Source organism: Gigantopelta aegis, chromosome 4 (genome assembly GCF_016097555.1).
Source record: "Gigantopelta aegis isolate Gae_Host chromosome 4, Gae_host_genome, whole genome shotgun sequence".
NCBI classification, from domain to species: domain Eukaryota; kingdom Metazoa; phylum Mollusca; class Gastropoda; order Neomphalida; family Peltospiridae; genus Gigantopelta; species Gigantopelta aegis.
Window position 1 is genome coordinate 59,345,102 of NC_054702.1, and position 11,851 is coordinate 59,356,952.

Here is an 11,851-nt window from a genome sequence, read left to right on the forward strand (position 1 = left end):
TATATTGAAAGAACATATAGAGCCAAATGTTAACTAGGTTACAAAAGGTTTACCTACAACAATTTCAGCAAGAAAAAACTAAATCGTTCGATAGTTGACACGGTGTAAGTTACAGGCATTCAAGTGTAAGTTTGGAGAAGAAGAGTTAAAGGAAAGACTAAGCTCTTAATTGAAAATTAATAATACGAACAAAATGAGCTAATAAATAAAGATGAAACACTGACGCTTGACCAGGCTATAAATACAGCACGTATACAAGAAGCATCACTTACAAATATGATGTTCCCCTCGCCCTGGAATTGTCCGGGGTGGGCGTGCTAGAACCTTCGGGGTATGGACACGCAAAATGAGTTCCCTTCCTTGCCTACAAATATGAAACTGTTTCACGATGTACAACATCCACAACTAGATGTGCAGATGGTTAGACGGGAACAGCCATGCAACCCTTGTGGTAGAAGACATAACCCAAAACAATGTCCGGTATATGGATCCACATGTATGAATTGTGGTAAGCGTAACCATTGAAAAATAATGAGCAAAAGCAGTCATAACCCCCCCAATAAGCAAACAGAAGCTGAAGAAGAAGTCAAGACAGTTTTCAATGCAGATCAGCATCCAGAAAGTATATGATGGTAGGCACAGTTCCACAACATACTCCACAACAATCTGCAAACATCTAATTCCCAAGATCTTACTGAAAGCTTTGAATCTCTGATTATACTGTTTATTTGTAGACTTTTCCAAAGCGTTTGATAAGTTACAGCATGATGTACTGTTGAATTGCTTAGTTGAAGTGGGAATTTCGGGCAAATTTTGAAATATCATTTCATCAATGTACAATAAATTACATTCTTGTGTAAAAACAGTGAATGATCTTACTGATTATTTTAAATATAAATTGAACAGATTCTTCCGAAATTCTGGCAATCATTGGGTGTTTATTACGGCAAATTTGGAAAATATGCATATATTAATGTTTGCAGACGATGTTACTGCTCTTGCCGACTCAAGTTTACAGTTACAGCTAAACATTAAGGTTTTTTAAATTGTTTGTCAAGCTACAGGAATGCGAAAAATCTTGACAAGACAAAAATGATGGTGTTTAGGAAAGGAGGTCGTCTGCGATATTATGAAAAAATGGTTTTATAATGGAGTGCGAGTCGAAACAGTATCATTGTATAAATATTTGGGTATTGTGTTTACTCCAAAATTATCCTGGAATAAAGCTCAGCTGTGTCTGGCTGCTCAGGCAAATAAGTCCATGTCGGCACTATTTAGATACCAAAAAAGGGTTGGAGATATAAGTGTAGCTGATAGCTTTAAAATATCTGATACTATGATAACACCAGTTCAGGAATCTGGGGTATTACTAGAAGAAAGGTAATAGAAGCCATTCAGATTAAATTTTGTAAACACCTTTTAAAGGTGGGGAAATCAGTAAAAATGATATGGTATTAGGTGAGTGTGGAAGAGCTCCTCTCCAACTTATTTACATGACTCGTGCTATCAAATACTGGTGTAAATTAATACAGCTTCCTCTTTTTTGACTGCCCAGACAGAGTTATGTCATGCTTAAGTTTCTTGATGATGCAGGTCATACTACTTGGGCGACATGCATTAAACAAATTCTTTTCAAACTTGGTTTTGGATTTGTATGGATACGCCAGGATGTGGGAGACATCAGTAGGTTTATTAATGTATTTAAGCAAAGACTATATGATATTCTACAACAAGAATGGGCATCCTCTAAGAGCGGTTCGGATTCTTGCTATTATTATAACCAGTATAAATCTCTATTAAATGTTGAATGTTATTTACACATGAATACCCCCTTGAGATTCGAAATTGCATTATCAAAATTTAGATGTAATAGTTTTGGTTTATGTGTAGATACAGGTAGATTTAATGATACTGTATATGAGAGAAGAGTATGCACTTTTTGTCAGGATAATAACCAGTTTTTGTTTTATTGAAGATCAGCTCCATGTATTATTTGTATGCAAAAAATATAGTTATTTGAGAAATATGTACATTTTACCCTTTGTGAAAGTAAATGCTGGTCTACCATTAACAATTAACTTCATTAATCTGATGTCATCTCAGAACGAAATTTGTTTACTAAAGTTATCAAAATTCTTATACTATGTATTTAGATTAAGAATGAATGGTGAACTTTTTTTACATTGAATATTTATAAATGCACTGCCTTACTATTACTATAATATAAAATTAAATGGCAGACCGTTATGTGACTAAATCATGTAACGCATGCTCTTAAATTGTGTAAAGTGATTGTATTTTGGGCCAGGGGCCTTTTACTGAATAAACTGTCTGTTTGTCTGTCAAAAAAAGAATCTCTGAATTTGGAATCGATTCAAAATGGACAAACGAGATGAAACATACGCCATAATTGATATCACGTTGGATGATAGACCAAAGATCCCAGCAACACTGAAAGTTACATTTGACACTGGAGCACAGGGAAACCTCCTTCAGACGAATGTATCCTAAGAAGCTAACACCCGAAGGTTTTCCCATGACTGTCATGCTTAATCTAAGCAACATTATTTTGAGATTGTATACAGGGAATTTGTTTAGATACAAAAGTCTTGAACCAAGCAATACAGCGACCACATTGCAAGACCCTAACACTGGAAGAGGTAACTGGAGTAAAAGTCGTTTCTAATTTTGACAAGACATTGATATTGGTCAATTGTTCCAAATAAAGACTCAAGCAGGCTGACGACATTTAACAGCCTATTTGGTCGATACAGATGTTTGTGGCTCCCATTTGGCCTCCACCTGAGCCAAGATCTTTTCCAACAAGTCATGGACCAGATCCTAGAACAGTGCCCAAGTATACTCGGTATCTCGGACGACATAGCTGTGGTAGGTCAGAACAACGAGGAACACGACAAAAACCTTAAAATTCTTGATGGAGAAAGCAAGAGAACATTGCCTTGTCTTCAGTCCAGGCAAGTGTGAGATCTGCACCAAACGAATTAAATTTTATGGCTTGTTTTCGATACTGAAGGGATGCATCCTGACCCGAACAAAGTAAAGGACATAAAATAAATACAGCAATCTCAAGACACCAAACAGCTGCAAGAAGTCTTAGGAATTTCGACTTACTTAAGCCCTTTCATTCCAAACTTGTCACAACACACCGCTCCCTTGAGAGAATTGTTCAAGAAAGATAGAGAATTTGTATGGTTAGAGTCTCCCAAGAAGCCTTCAACAAAATCAAAGCCATAATATAAAAAGAAATTACTCTCACTTACTTTGATCCTACTTGTGATAGTACATTACAAGTAGACGCTTCGTCAAAAGGATTAGAAGCAGTACTCCTATAGAAAGGCAAACCCATAGCTTTTGCATCCAAATCTTTAAGCAAAACAGAACAAAGATATGCCAACATTGAACGCGAGATGTTTGCAGTAGTGTATGGGTGTCAAGGCTTCCATAGTTACCTGTATGGAAAACCATTTATAGTTGAATCGGACAATAAGCCGCTGGAGATGATACTTCTCAAAAACTTGGTTACGACGCCATATAACTGTCAATAAAATGTGTTGAGTGCGTCGTTAAATACAACATTTCCTTCCTTCTTTCCTCAAAAACATGGCTGCAGCATCTCCATGTTTACATAGATTTATTATTCTTGAGGATTCAGCCGTATAATATGACAATCTCTTACAGACCTGGCAAATATATGCTGATAGCAGATGCGCTTTCACGATTGTTTAGTAAAGATGCTTCAACAACTGATTTGGATGTACAAGTGGATTTAGTCCAATTTTCATCTCAGAAACTACAGAGTATACGCGAAGAAACGTGCCTAGACGATGAACTATAGATGCTGACCGAAACCATTCTCGAAGGCTGGCTGGAAACACAGAGACAAGTACCATCAATGCTGAAATCTTACTGGCCATTCCGAGACGAGCTTGTCATTGATAATGGCATCATCCTGAAAGGTGACTGGGTCAAAATACGCCATGTAAGACGGCTGATTATTTAGTTATTATGATGAGTGATTTTAGTTTACAAATTTCAGTGAGATTCCATACAGAGAATAAGACGGTTGCTTACGCAGTTAATATTAAACCAAAACAGGTGAGAAAAGAACTTTATCCAAGTGACATTTGATTATTTAGTTAATGTTAACTTAGAAGAACTGTGCAAATGGTTAGGTAAGCATTAATGTTAAACTTGACGAAATAAAGTGGATGTGAATATTATGAGCGCTACCTCAACGTATGGTTGAGCGTAGTGATATCTGTACGCTCTTCGGTCATGGCAGTTTGAACTAAAAGTCTTGAGTTCGAATCTAGTTAGGGTCTCGAGTACTAGGGCAAGGGTCGAGTCTAGCAAGAATCGAGTATCCGTACAAAGAAGAGAATTCTCATTTAATTATATGTTTTACATCATTTTGCCATATGCTAGACACCGGTTAAATTACAGGGCTGTGTATATGAGACACGAAGGGAAAACAAAAGTCGAATGTGTGGAATGCAATACAATGGCATGATTTGACATCCATGTTCAGCGCTGGAACTGGGATGCATAATGCTATTTTGCTTTATTTCTTAGTCTCGGTATCTAGTATATAAGTGTCGGGTCCGGGTCGATTTTGATCCTCGCGTTATCGAGTCCAGTATTTTGGACTCGTAGAGTTGCTAAACCTGGTCATTATGGGTCATGTTAATTATACCAGACTAACACGACAAGGAAACATAACACAAGCCACCTACTCTGATCGAGCCATCTCGACTGAAACGCCACATGTTTCCTTTCCTTATATTTCCGGCTATGAAGCTTGCAGTGATGCACCAGGTTTCCAGCATTTATCCATCATGCTTACTTTTTCAGCATCGCTTAGCTGTTCAAGGGCGGGACGTATCCCAGTGGTAAAGCGTTCCCTGTCAGTCATCTTCATAAATCAAGGCTAATATTCGTTCCTCGTATTCAGCCTTGATACATGTCGTCAAGAAATCGTGCCACAAAATGCTTAAATTTCATTGGATGCGATGAGATCTGATTGCAACGAATCGCAACGCTCCTTATAGATTCCCTTGTTATTGTAAACAAAGATGGCAGCGTCAGTGTCCGTGGAAACGTGTCGTGTTTGTCACGATATGTTAAAAAAAAGTTTCGGCGGTTAATTTTTTATATTGCTTTCAAGATTGTCACATGTTACCGATGCTGTGATTGGTCAGCGATGTCATCGTGTAAGGGACATAATCGGTGTTACAAATTTTCTTCCAATAGAGGGCGCTAGTAATGGATATCAGTAATCTTGACTACATGTATCAAGGCTGAATACAAGGAACGAATATTAGCCTTGATTTATGAAGATGCCTGTCAGTGGGCCCATGGGGCTATTTCTCGTTCCAGCCAGTGCACCACGACTGGTATATCTAAGGTCGAGGTACTTTATACCAACACTACTACATACTCTCCCCTCAAGTGAAGCTACGTCCCGGAGCTGTGGGCCACGGACAGTTGAACTGTTACGGGTTCTGACTGGGATATAATTGTATTCTCGAATTAAGAACATACCCAGTCCCTACGTAGGCTCCAAATGTAACAGAAAAATCAACCTCCACTGAGGGGATTCGAACCACGGACTCTCAGTACGAGAGTCCAGTGTTCTACCAACGGAGCTAATAGGGAAATTCCCACTAGCTACTTGGAACTTGGAAAAATGTTTAACGTGCACATTCAGAGCAAGCTGTTATAGCGCACGCCTGTCCTGGGCACAAGTACCGGCCTCAACCGGTTCTTCCATCCACTGCTGCATGTGCTATTCTGTCTATGGGATGGGACATATAAAATATCCATTGCTACTAATGAAAAAATTTAGCGGGTTTCCTTTCTAAGACTATGTCAAAATATCAAATGTTTGACATCCAATAGCCGATGATTAATAAATCAATGTGTTCTAGTGGTGTCGTTAAACAAAACAAACTCTTGTATAGTCTTGAAACGAAAACAAAGCAGAAATAAAACTAAAACAGCCATCCAAACATTTACATATTTATTGGTAAACGTATTGAAACCACAGTTACAAATGAGATGGGAAAAAAAAACCCCACGAAAAAGAAAAAAAAACATGTCGAAATTGTATTAAAAGTATTCTGATATGTTCAGTGAGAACAACACCCAAGTTTTATTCTACAGTTACTGTGTTGTGACGTCACAATGGAGTGACACGTGCACGGTAATTAATAAGCAGCGGATGTGGGGAAAAACAACAACAAAAAAACAAACATATGCCTGTTCAGGGGAGTGATGTCCCGCTGGCGCTCGTGATCAATACGGTATGGCATATATTGAATAGGCGGCGACCATTCAGAAACGCTTATCCTCTTGGACACCGTAAATGGGATGTATGACAAAATGTCAACGGTTTAAATGTCAATGATCAAATTGTCGGTGGGAAAAATATGTCAGCAGTCAAAATGTCAACTATTAATATTTAAAGTGGTACCCAGGTCAAAATGTCAACTTTCAGATTAAACATAATTTGTAAAAACAAAAACAAAAAAACAACAACAACAAAAACCCACAAAAACCCCCAACAAAAAACAAACAAACAAACAAACCAAAACGTACTAATGTATGACCTTTCATTTGACCAATCAAACCAATGCGTGCATACATTTGACAATGTGTGTATGATTTTCTTAACGACATGGGTGATGAAATTTGTTTTAAATGCCAGTAACTCTCTCTCTCTCTCTCTCTCTCTCTCTCTCTCTCTCTCTCTCTCTCTCTCTCTCTCTCTCTCTCTCTCTCTCTCTCTCTCTCTCTCTCTCTCTCTCTCTCTCTCTCTCTCTCTCTCTCTCAACCCTAATATACACATCTCTGACCTGTACAATTACACCGGTCTCGGTGGCGCAGTCGTTAAAGGGACATTCCCGAGTTTGCTCCATTGTAAGATCTTTTTTAGGAAATAAAATGAAATTTAACCTTTTACAAATGTTACAACGATTAGAAACACGTTTAATATACAGCCACTAATATTTTATGCAGAAAAATATATTTGATATGTAATTACAGTCGTCAAAAAGTCTGTTAGTCGATAACATCTTAAAACTTGCAGAAAACTCAGGAATGTCCCTTTAAGCCATCGGACTATAGGCTGGTAGGTACCGGCTCCAATCCAGAGCGAGTTCTTAAGGCCACTACACCCTCTTCTCTCTCACTAACCAACCAACAACTAACCCACTGTCCTGGACAGACAACCCAGGACAGCTTGCTTGAACCTTAGTTGGATATAAGTACGAAAACAAGTTGAACTGAAAATGTAAAATTACTTCATATCCAACAATTTACTTTACAAGTTTCAGTGTGCCTGCCGACCAGATCCTAGTGCTGTTTTTTTCAACTAATTGAAATATAGAATACAATCTGTAAATCACTAGACAATAAGGAATGTTTTTTGCTGTGTTTTGTGACATGACCAAAGCTTTCGATAGGGTATGGCACATAAATCTATAAACATAAACACTGGGATCAAAAATAGCCTTTTAAAATGGATTAGCAATTATATTTCTGATAGAAAACAGAAAGTGTATATCAATGGAACACTATCAAATTATCGCATTCTGAAGGCTGGAGTGCCTCAAGGCTGCGTTCTGGGACCTTTTCTCCTTTTAGTCTATATTAACGATATTGCAGACAAACTAGACTGTGCAACGCGACTATTTGTGGATGATACCACTATTCGAACATCATCTAAAAACATTTCCAAATCTGAATTTTAATTTAGCCAAAATGTTTGAATGGTCGCAAAAATGGTTATTTACGTTTAATTCGAACAAAACTAATGTGTTGTTATTTTCTCAAAGAAAAGTGCTTTTAATGAACCACATCTTGAATTTGGTAAAACAAATTTTAAACTATCCAAAACACATAAACATTTAGGTCTAACCCTGTGAGCTGATGCAAACTGGTCTAGTGCTATTCAAAGTGTGTGGAAATCAGCGTCAGTAATGATGGAAGGAAGGAAGGGTTTTATTTAACGATGCACTCAACACATTTTATTTACTGTTATATGGCGTCAGACATTTGATTAAGGACCACACATATATTGAGAGAGGAAACCCACTGTCGCCACTTCATGGGCTACTCTTATAATTAGCAGCAAGGATTCTTTTATATGCACCATCCCACAGACACGATAGTACATACCACGGCCGGCCTTTGTTACACCAGTTATGGAGCACTGGCTGGAGCGAGAAATAGCACAATGGGTCCACCGACGGGGATCGATCTTAGACCGACCGCGCATCAAGCGAACGCTTTACCACTGGGCTGCGTCCCGCCCCAACGCGTCAGTAATGATATCGGTATTAAGGAAATACAAACTGTTAGGAAATCGTCAAACTTTAATGAGAATATATATAACTTTCATACAAAATATTTTAGAATATAGGATGGCTGTTCCCAATTAGATACAGATAAATTACAAAAAGTACAGTTACAAGCAGCTAGAATAATCACTGGCATACCCAAATGTTCTTCACGTATTTCGTTATATATTGAAACAAGTTCGACTACTCTAAGTGAAAGAAGAAAATCAAAAACATTATGCACTATATTTAAAATAATGAAAAGAATGGTTCCCAATTTCGTAACAGATTGTATTCCAGAAAGTGTAGAACAAACAGTCTCCTTACTCCAGAAAACATCAACACCGTTTCGAGAGAAAAAAGTTTATTAAAATCTTCATTTATTTATTTAACAATTGATCTTTAGAATAATTTAAATCCACGAATTAGCAACTCTGAAAATCTATCATTCTTTTACAAAAAACCCAGTAAGACCAATGGTAGATGTGGTTCAATCATACCTTTGGTGTGGGAAACGAAGATATATTACACACAAGATTAGGACGTGTGTAGTGCCTTAAATAGTCTAATGGTTTGACTGCACATGTACTTCTTTGTTTCTTTTCTTGTATATTTAATTTCTTTCAAAATCCCGTTCCGTCAATTTGATTCTTATTGAAATATATTTGTATACAAATTTTATATGTACATACATGGGCGTCAATCCGGCTTTAAAAGTGTGTGTGTGTGTGTGTGGGGGGGGGGGGGGGGGGGGGGGTGTTAGTGTTTGTGTGTGTTTCTTACGTCGAATTACGTCAACAATGACATTCATACAAAACTATGATAAAAGGGATGACTACTTGACATTTTAAATAAATTTATAATTAATACAGTAATTAAATTAGGTTTTTTGTTTGTTTTTTTTGTTTGTTTTTTTTGTTGTTGCTGCTGCTGCTGCTGTTGTTGTTGGTGGTAGTGGTGTTGTTGCTTTTGCTAAACGAAAAAGTGGGGGGGGGGGGGGGACATTTATATAGATTGTCCCCCGGCGTGGAAAAGTGAGGTCCTCTCTGTCCCACACCGATCGATGCCCATGTGTACAGATATGATTGTATACATTACTATTACTACAAGTAATTGTCGCCATTATATTTTGTGTATATAGGAGAAGACCTAGTTAGTTGGCAAACTTATGCCCAAACCTTTTGTTTATGCAGTAAAATACACGTATTTTCAAGCAAAACATCTCTCTCTCTCTCTCTCTCTCTCTCTCTCTCTCTCTCTCTCTCTCTCTCTCTCTCTCTCTCTCTCTCTCTCTCTCTCTCTCTCTCTCTCTCTCTCTGTTGTTGGTGGTGGTGGTGTTGTTGTTGCTTTTGTTAAACGAAAAAGTGGGGGGGGGGGGGCATTTATATAGATTGTCCCCCGGCGTTGAAAAGTGAGTCCCCCCTGTCCCCCATCGATCGACGCCCATGTGTACATATATGATTGTATACATTACTATAAGTAATTGTCGCCATTATATTTTGTATATATAGGAGAAGACCTAGTTAGTTGGCAAACTTATGCCCAAACCTTTTGTTTATGCAGTATAATGCACGTATTTTCGAGCAAAACATCTCTCTCTCTCTCTCTCTCTCTCTCTCTCTCTCTCTCTCTCTCTCTCTCTCTCTCTCTCTCTCTCTCTCTCTCTCTCTCTCTCTCTCTCTCTCTCTCTCTCTCACACACACACACATACACACACACACACACACACACACACACACACACACACACACACACACAAACACACACAGGTTGACATTTTGTCCATTGACATTTTGTTCGTCGACATATTGGCCATTGACAAGTTTGTTAACTGACATTTTGACAGCTGACATTTTGTCCGTTGACATTCTGTCTGCACACCCCGTAAACAATGGTCGAGAAAATAAAGTTTTTGGATAGCGGCTCTTCGCAAAAAAGTGAGTCTTGAAATAATATTATTATAATACGTAAATGTTATATCTACGCCTGAAGAGCTATTCACAAAGTTAAAACATTACTTTAAGTATAAAGAATGACGCATGCCACTAAGTGTGGCTCAGTGGCAGGCCCGTAGGAACGATATCTGGTGTGGGGGGAGTGGGGGGGGGGGTGTGTGGTTCAATTTCTAATGGGGGCAACAGCCTCTATAGTGAGCCGGGGTGGAGAGGCTCAAGCCATATAATCGGCTATTGGATATCAAACACTTGATGATTCTGACTTATAGTATTAGAGAGGAAACCCGCTACATGTTTTCCATTAGTAGTAAGGGATATATATATATATAGATAGATATAGATATATATATAAATCTATTATTACTAATTGAAAAAATCTAGCGGGTTTATATACATTGTCCAACAGACAGGATAGTACATACCACGGGCTTTGATATACCAGTCGTGGTGCACTGGCTGAAACGAGAAATAGCCTAATGGGCCGAACGACAGGGATCGATTGTAGACCGACCGCGCATCAGGCATGCGCTATACCACTGGGCTACGTCCCGCCCACGTATTTATATAGGTTGGCAAAAAGATGTAGTTTCGTCCTTGGCGGGAGGGAGACGCGCGCACACGAACGCGCACGCGCACACGCACACACACACACACACACACGCACACGGTTTCTACGGGCCTGCTCGGGAAATAATTCCGTGGTTAAAGTAATAAGGCCTCATCATTTTTGATGGGACCTGAATACAAATATTTATAAGACATGAAACAGTTTGTGATATGACATTCAAAGAAATCCATTCACCATAATAATAGCACATGTTCGTTAGCAGCTCGTACAAAACTCTTCATACTCTTCTCGTGACTCACACAACGACACAAGTATAAAGAACGTTCAGGGGCGGATCCACGAAATATTGGGGGACATAGGGGAAAAGAGCACATGGACAAACTCGTGAAAATGGCATCCCAATGAAAATTCAAAAAGAAAAAAACAGAAAAAGAGGCACTTTAAGATGTTCAGGGAACGGGGTGGGGGTGGGGCAGGATATTTATATTTACAAAATATACTTAAATGCAGCATTTGACAATTCGTTTTTCACTAGCCGTCGGGCATGGAAATAGTAGTTGTTTACTAGCCCAACATTGAATATCATTAGCCATGGGAGTGGGGCTACCATATTTAGAAGCCCTGCAGGTACCCTCCGCCTCCCCACCTGGATTCGCCTTCGACGTTTAATTTATAACTTGCAATAAGTGAGTGTGTGTTTTTATACATGAGATCTATCCATACACATATTGCTAATTAAAGTCATTCACCCTAGTTTTACATGTAAGTGCCTTAGTTTAGCATAATATAATTTTTTAGCTCCTGCTAAGACAAAAACACGCTGGACTTGTCAACAATTGATAATTTAGCAAACGTTATAAGTAATTCGCAAGTTGAGTATTACGTTAAGTAAAATTATGCAATCTCAGAATACCAGCTGACACAACTATCCAATTGCTAGTCTAAGCACATTTACAACTCGATTCTTG